We start from the raw sequence: 9029 nt of genomic DNA, 5'->3' as shown, positions 1-9029 counted from the left end.
GAGAAGACACCTGAGTTTCCTGTACAGGTAAATGTTAATGAAACATACAAGCTGAAAACTTCGACCCTGATTGATTTCAACAGGTAACATAATTAGATAAAACATCAACCTATGTTTTATGACCCCAATAAATGGCCAACATCTCAAGATTGGATACCCCAATAAATGGCCACCATTCGATGGTGACCATACAAGAGGGTGGACATAACTAAGAGGAAGTCACAGGTTGTACTGTAGGTGGTCCTCAGAGGGTGAACAATGTACTGTCCACTTTGAACCTACCACCTATTTCTCATAAGAATTTAAAAGTTATGGAAAGGAGAGCAGGGGAAATGATAGAAGGTTTTGCCAATTTAAGTATGGATCAAAGATACAGAGAGGCATTTGAAGCTGAAATGAGGTTAGTTTTCATGTATACATGTATTTTTTAATTTTTGCCAGACATCATACATGTAGATACCATACACAAATAAGAGGTTTTTTTGTTATTTTAAAGAAGGGAAATTTTTGGACAAATGCATGACCTTAACACAAATTTCGAACATGTAATTAAACACCTTTTTATTGAAGTTCAAAAGTGACGAGTTATAGTACTATTGCTTATAAACAGTCACTTTTATACGACCGCAAAAAAATTTTGGGGTCGTATATTGGTATGACGTTGGCGTCGTCGTCGTCCGTTGTCGTCCGAAGACACATTGGTTTTTGCACTCTAACTTTAGTTTAACTAGATGGATCTCTATGAAATTTTACCATACGGTTCAATACCACAAAAGGAAGATGGGGATTGATTTTGGGGGTTATGGTACCAACAGTTAAGGAATTAGGGGCCAAAAATAAGCATTTTTGTAACTTCCAGACATAACTTGTGTGTTAGTGTATGGATCTCTCTGACATTGTACCACAATGTTTCATATCACAAAGGGAAAGCTGGGAATGATTTTGGGGGTAATTGACTCCAAATTTTATGAATTAGGGGCCAAAAAGGGGCCAAAAATAAGCATTTTTGTAACTTTCAGACATAATTTGTGTGTTAGTGTATGGATCTCTCTGACATTGTACCACAAGGTTCCATATCACAAAGGGAATGCTGGGATTGATTTTGGGGGTAATTGCCTCCAAATTTTAGGAATTAGGGGACAAAAAGGGGCAAAAACAAGCATTTTTCTAGTTTCATGACAATAACTTGTGTGTAAGTGTATGAATCTCTCTGACATTGTACCACAAGGTTTCATATCACAAAGGGAATGCTGGGATTCATTTTGGGGGTAATTGCCTCAATATTTTAGGAATTAGGGGCCAAAAAGGGGCAAAAAACAAGCAGTTTTCTAGTTTCATGACAATAACTTGTGTGGAAGTGTATGGATCTTTATGAAATCATACTACAAGGTTCCATTTCACAAAGGGAAAGCTGGAATTGAGTTTGGGGGTAATTGCCTAAAACGTTTAGGAATAAGGGGCCAAAAATAAGCATTTTTCTAGTTTCCAGACAATAACTTGTGTTCAAGTGCATGGATCTCTCTGAAATTGTACTGCAAGATACCATACCACAAAGGGAAGGCTGGGATTAATTTTGGGGGTAAGTCCCTCAAAATTTTAGGAATTAGGGGCCATAAAAGGGCAAAAAAACAAGCATTTTTCTAGTTTCAGGACAATAACTTGTGTGTAAGTGTATGGATCTTTATGAAATTGTACCGCAAGGTTCCATATCACAAAGGGAAAGCTGGGTTTGAGTTTAGGGGTAATTGCCCAAAACGTTTAGGAATTTGGGGCCAAAAAGGGGCCAAAAAACAAGCATTTTTCTAGTTTCCAGACAATAACTTGTGTTCAAGTGTATGGATCTCTCTGAAATTGTACTGCAAGGTACCATACCACAAAGGGAAGGCTGGGAGTGAGTTTGGGGGTGATGAATCATAAGGAGGTTCAAAATATTGGGGGGGGGGATTTTTTTTCATTTTTTTTCTTTAAAATTTTCCATTTTAAATTGGTTATTTCTGATTTATATATAAAAGCAAATAATAATGATATGGTTTGAATAGGTAAATTAAAATTTTTTAAGTTCTTAGACCACATTCCTTCTGTGTCAGAAACCTATGCTGTGTCAAATATTTAATTACAATCCAAATTCAGTGCTGTATCAAGCTTGAATTCTGTGTCCATACTTGCCCCAACTGTTCAGGGTTCGACCTCTGCGGTCGTATCAAGCTGCGCCCCAGCGAAGCATTTTATTAATCAAATGAATAAGAGTTTGGGGGGGGGGGGTGAATTTTGTGTGTGATTGTTATTAGGAATCATGAAAATTGTATCATAGAATGTTATTTAATAGTAATGCAGAATATATTGATGGTTTTAATAAATTTTTTATAACAAATCTTAAATCATTGCCATTTTCATTCTATCACAATATTTGCAAATAGTTTCCGAATTTACATTATAAGCTCAAAAATGGGTTATCATAGGAATTGGTGTAACGTTAACTTTATTGCTGTTTGAACTTGGTTCAATTGATGTGAATTTCATTAATAAAAAATGTGTATTTAATATTTTACAGGAATGCTGCAGAGGATGAAAATAGATCTTTTAATTACACAATGTAAACATAAGAAAGGATATGGTGAAAATTAGATTGACACAAAATCCAGAATTTACATGAATATATAATTTAAACATAGGAAAAAATAAAAAAGAAGATGTGGTACGACCTTCAACAATGAGCAAAGCCCATACCACATAGTCAGCTATAAAAGGCCCCGAATTAACAATGTAAAACAATTCAAACGAGAAAACCAACGGCCTTAATTATTTATGTACAAAAAATGAACAAAAAACAAATATGTAACACATAAACAAACGACAACCACTGAATTACAGGCTCCTGACTTGGGACAGGCACATACATACAGAATGTGGCGGGGTTAAACAATGCTTTTGATGCTGTTCTTCATCTTGAAAGTGAAAGAAATATCTTCAATAATGTACTTATAGATGATCATGATGGATATGAAGGGGTATGGTGAACCAGATCACGAGACAAAACAGAACGTTGAAACAAAGGAATAGCCCTTTTATTGTTGTTCATCTTGAAAATTGCAGTGCAATCTCCATTACTTAAGAAATAATTCATGGTAGCTCCTATTTATATTGTTTTTACCACGGTAAGGCACCTTATGACAATTATTTTACCCTGAGCTTCAACCGTGGTAAAAACAATATAATTAGGGGCTACCATGAATTATTTTAATTCAAAATGTCCAGAAAAGTGTCTCAGTTTAGACACCGTCATTTGCAATAACACAACGTTCCACCATGTTTTTTTTATGTGAAGAATATATAAACTTTTTTAGCCTGCCTGTATGATTTCTTCCACTAAAATATTGACATGTTGATTGTTGTTTTTTAGTGTGTATCTTTAAATGTGTTTGCTTTTTTCGACAGAAATGAATCTTGTTTGTGCTGACCATGGATGGCAGAAAAGGGGATTTGATAGTTTAACTGGTAATGTATATTTAATTTTTTTTAAATCATAACATTTTGACAGACATTGACAGACAGGGATTTAGTCACGCTACTGTCCATCATTCCATTTGGTACATACTTAGCTCTTACAAAATCTGGAAGCCTATTGATTGTCAAGTTGATAAAGTGCCTAACTGTGGTAAAAACAATATAAATGTTGGCTACCATGAATTATTTCTTAAATCATTTAATAGAGATTTTTTGGTCTGAAACCACTAGGGCAATTTTAATCAATTTCTCCACGTCTAATTTCTATTTTTCTTTGATATAAAAAAGCAAAATATTTATATGTCTGTACATGTAGGTCATACATTTTTGATGAGCAAGCGTGAGTATGGCAATAAAATTATTAAAACAATTGTTAAACATCGTACGTGTGGAACATGCAAATGGTGGAAGAGAAATAGGCCAGTCAGAAAACCAAGACCACACAGATGTGTGTGGAATCACAGAGGGTCAGCCAGATTGATGGAAAGCCAAGCAGGAATGCAGGCTGTCAAGGAGTTACTCGAACAAGGAACCCCTGTAAAGACTATCGAAGGCAGCTTCTTATTCAGATTTAGGGTCTAGCCAGGCATGTGAGCATGCAAATAGAGCAGCTTCCTTGCGTGCTCCAAAACATCTGCACTATGGAGAGAGTGAAAGCTTGGATTTTCGAGTCAAAGCCTCTGCTGCCTGTATTAATGAAGGAAGAAACTACTTGTCTGAGGTTAATCAAAATGAAACTTTTATGTTATTTTTATCTGTTTATCTTGCATGTCATTCCTTTGCATGGTGTCATTTCATAGGTTGATTTCAAGAAATATTTTTGTATGTAGTGACTATTTCAATTGGAAATCCAATTACAATTCATCATTTAGCTAATATATTTCTACAATTGGACAATTGAATTTATCTGTAAATTTAAAAATGGTATTATCAGAATTTTTTTTTTAAATACTGGGATTTATAGTTATGACAACCTTGATTTATCATTGAAATGCATTACTATTTAGCAAAACAAAATCTGTGTTGAAGATCAAACATTATAAATTATGAAATCCGTATTCTTCTGCTACAATTTTTCTCCTGTTTTTTTGTATTTTGAATAAAGGCGAAAACAAATTATTGAATTATATTTGATTATTGAAGATTGAGCCTCCCCCTAACAAAGTCCTAAAGATGTAATTATACAAGACCAAAATATTTGATAAATATACATCTTTTTTGTATTTACAGACATTCAAAAGACATGAACTTTCTCCTGGAAATTTTACAGTTCCTTACAATTCAAAGAAAAACAATGAAAGAGAAAAAAGGCAAAAAAATTAAAAACTACCAGAACAAAAATTAAGACGTTTAAAACTAAAAGAAGAAAGAACTACCTCCAAAGGAGCATGTGAAGCAACAGAAGGAGCCAGCTATGAATCTGGTGAGTGCAATATGAGTCAAGTATTTTTTATAGGGATTTACTAGGAATTTTGTTCCAAAAACATGAATATATTGTAATGGATTAGAAGGGATATGGTTAACAAGATCCTGACGCAAGTTCAAAAAAAGGTACATAAGTTGCAGGCAAGGAACAGCGCTTTTATTGCTGTTCTACATCCGGAAAATAACAGTGATATTTTTAACATAGAGAACTTATTCTCATCTCAATGCAAGTTTCAAGATGGCCCCTAGCTGCGATTTGAGTAGTATTCAAATTTCTATGCTAAAGTAGACAGTGTCACATATATACAAATGTAAGGCAATATCAACAGTTACATAATCCCTGGTATAAAGAAAGTTTAGAAATGGATGGAAAGGGTCCTTTGTTTATAAATACCATAATGCATGTGTTTTGTTATCTTTTATAGAAAAAAGTTTTAGTGACCAAGCTGAGGACATTGAGAGGATTCCAGATGCTATCCCAAAGCCTTTATATACGGCAGTGCCCTCTTTAATCAACCCAACCTTTGTAGTCATTGATTTAGAAACTACAGATTTGAGTAATTATTTTTCTGAAACCATAAACGGAAAAAGAATAATTTTAAAAATAATTACTTGCACATTGACATCAATTTTAAATTATCGCTGTTTTGTTAATTTTTCCTTTGAAGTTCAAAAGAAAGAGGTTTCATTGCACAAAAACAGCGATAATGATTCAAACTATTACTAATCTCTAAGCATTGTCAACGCAAGCGTCACTAAAGTCATAGGCAAAACAGCAATAAACAGATTATATTCGGTCGTCTTCACTCAATCGTGTTTCTTACTCTCGACGTTAACGCCTATAGTGAGAAAATCAATCTCGTGAAGAAGACCAACAATAATCTCTATATATATAAAACTAGTGGTAACTTTTGTATTATATCTTTCATTGTTTATCATTGCTCCTTAATTGTAACAATAGAGGTTCCTTATAAATTATGTAACAAAGGGATACTGTAGACAATATGAAAACGGAAGGATTTGGGTGTGCGTCAATGAGACATATTAAGCCTGATTCAAATTTTAATCAATGGAACAATGCTTATATTGATGTTCTTCATCTTAAAAGTTGCAGGGATATCTTCAACATACATGACATTGATAAAATATTCTAACACCCAAGGATCCGGAAATTTTTCCACACAATTTCGGTCATTTTGAGATGATTGAAAAGTTGGTGCCCGTTTCCAGATTGTCGATGTCAACTTGACTAAATTCATAGCATCAATGAACTTGTATTGCTGTTCCATCGCATTTACTAAGTAAATGTCTTACCATTACCATGAAGAACAGTTTAGGGAAGGCAATTGTTTAAAATTGAAATGATTTTAATGACTCAAAATGGTAAATCTCTCAGACATTGCTTACGTTTCTTCGATTTGATAAAAGTTAAAACTGGAAGTTTGCGATAAATTTAAAGTACGAATAATTTTGGATTCATTTCCGGGATTTGTTTTGTTTATCACAGGAAATCACCGGCTTTTTATGGCTTTTTTATTTTATTACCTTTAAAAGTGTTTGAATGTAACAGACAATAGTTGCACTCGTTTAATTTCGCATGAAATCAATTCGCATTTTACGATTAAATATTAAATTTGCTGAAGACAATTTCACGCATGCGTATTATTATACCCCACGCAATGAGTTGCGGAGGGTATAATGTTTTTGACCCGTCCGTCCGTCAGTCCGTCAGTCTGTCAGTCCGTTAGTCTGTCAGTCCGTCAGTCCGTCAGTCCTATTTCTTGTCATCACAACTCCTCTCAAACCACACAACAAAATTTCACGAAACCTTTTTAGATAATAAGGACATACTATGTAGTTGTGCATATCGACAGGAAATTACGATTCAATTTTTTTTTCTAGGAGTTACGCCCCTTTGAACTTATTTACTTTAATGTACTACTGCAACAGTTTGTCATCGCAACTCCTCTCAAATCACACAACAGAATTTCATGAAACCTTTTCAGATAATAAGGACATTCTACGTAGATGTGCATATCGACAGGAAATTACGATTCAATTTTTTTTCCAGGAGTTACGCCCCTTTGAACTTATTTGCCCAATATACTACTGCAATCTTTTGTCATCGCAACTTCTTTCAAACCACACAACAGAATTTCATGAAACCTTTTCAGATAATAAGGACATACTACGTAGATGTGCATATCGACAGGAAATTACGATTCAATTTTTTTCCAGGAGTTACGCCCCTTTGAACTTATTTGCCCAATATACTACTGCAACCTTTTGTCATCGCAACTCCTCTCAAACCACATAACAGAATTTCATCAAACCTTTTCAGATAATAAGGACATACTACGTAGATGTGCATATCGACAGGAAATTACGATTCAATTTTTTTTCCAGGAGTTACGCCCCTTTGAACTTATTTGCCCAATATACTACTGCAACCTTTTGTCATCGCAACTCCTCTCAAACCACAAAACAGAATTTCATGAAACTGTGTAGATAATAAGAACATACTATGTAGATGTGCATATTGACAGGAAATTATGATTCAATTTTTTTTTCTGATACAATTTTTTTTTCTTACACTTATTTTTAATTTCTCCAATGACAATGTGGGGACGTGGGGTAGGTGAGCGCGCTCACCAAGGTTCTTTCATTTTGTAAATAAAGCACATGAAAAAATACTTTTTTCTCCGTAAATTTAGGTTTAATGTTTAAATCAGATTTGATGATTGTCTTTGCTGAAAAGTAATTGAATAATGAATACACTTGTCAGGGAATTTCAATTTTTGTTAAGATATTATTCTGAGCTTGTGATCACTGTCAGATGTGAATTAAAACCACAGGTAAAAAGTGATTAGCGATCACTAGCCAATGATTCCCGGAGGCATTGATATAGATATTAGGTTGGCCCTCAGAATTATCAAACTACTGGAGTGGCAGTTTTATTACAGGAAAGGGATTATAAACAAAAACAAGTGATCACAACTTACACAAGACAGGCAAAATGGCGATTAAGAAATCCGATTTCAAACATTGAGTCAATGAAATGACGGAAATTATTTCTTTAAAAAAATTAAATTTGTTCTAAATCCCAATTACTCGTTTAGGACAAATAGTTTCATCTTAGGACATGACTGGCATATATGACCGTTTTTTTACCCTTGCTAACACCAACACAATTTCATAATGATCACTAGCACCTTCAACAAGCTCAATAATCTTGGAAAAAAACAAAAAATTTAACATTGATTTTCTTTATATTTTTAGTCAGAAGAAATATGATTCCGCACATAGTACAGATAGCTGCCAAAGAACACAAAACACAAACCAGTTTCAACCGTTACATACCACCACAGCTACCAATGTCAAATGAAGCCGAAAAGGTGACTGGTATTGTTTGGGATGGACAAAAGCTTTTTTACAAAGGGGTTGAACTAAACTTTATTAATATAAAGGTTGCCATATCTGATTTTTAATGTGGTTAGATCAATTCAGTAATGCTGTACTTGTAGCCCATAATGGGAAAAATTTTGATTTTCGGGTTTTATCAATAGCTGTTTATAACTGTAAAATGTTTGATAATTTTACTCAGATTGTAATGGTAATTTTAGACTCATTGGCCGTTTTAAGATCAGGCTTTCCAAAAATAGAAAAATTTAATCAGCCATTTTTAGCACAACATTTTTGTAAGGAGGAATATAATGCACACAATGCTGTAGATGATGTAAATATGCTTGATAAAATACTTATTGCTGCTAATGTAACTTCAGAACTATTGCTTAAACAGTGTTACCATTCAAATTCTCATTTGCTGCAAGAAAACTTCATCAACGCAAAAGCTAAAAACTTGCCAAGCTTTCATCCCCTTATTGCTAGCACTACAAAAGTCTAAAAGTCTAAAAAGACCAGTTTTTGTCTTAATTTGCATGAACTTTTACTCGACATTCTCCAAAAGTATGACTTGTGTCTTAATTTTTCTTGACAAATTCTCATTTATATTAAATTTGTATGAAATTTACTCGACATATTCTCGACATTCTGAATATTGTCTTAAAATTTCTTGACAAATTCTTGACATTTGAATACTG

The 9029-nt window shown here is 33.8% G+C and overlaps 1 pseudogene; it reads left to right on the top strand.

Annotated features, from left to right (window-relative positions):
* Positions 1–311: 311 nt before the first annotated feature.
* Positions 312–8811, top strand: LOC127722273 (uncharacterized; annotated as a pseudogene).
* The last annotated feature ends 218 nt before the right edge of the window (positions 8812–9029 follow it).

Source organism: Mytilus californianus, unplaced genomic scaffold (assembly GCF_021869535.1).
Source record: "Mytilus californianus isolate M0D057914Y unplaced genomic scaffold, xbMytCali1.0.p SCAF_12, whole genome shotgun sequence".
Lineage (NCBI taxonomy): Eukaryota > Metazoa > Mollusca > Bivalvia > Mytilida > Mytilidae > Mytilus > Mytilus californianus.
This window is presented reverse-complemented; position numbering and strand designations above follow the sequence as displayed.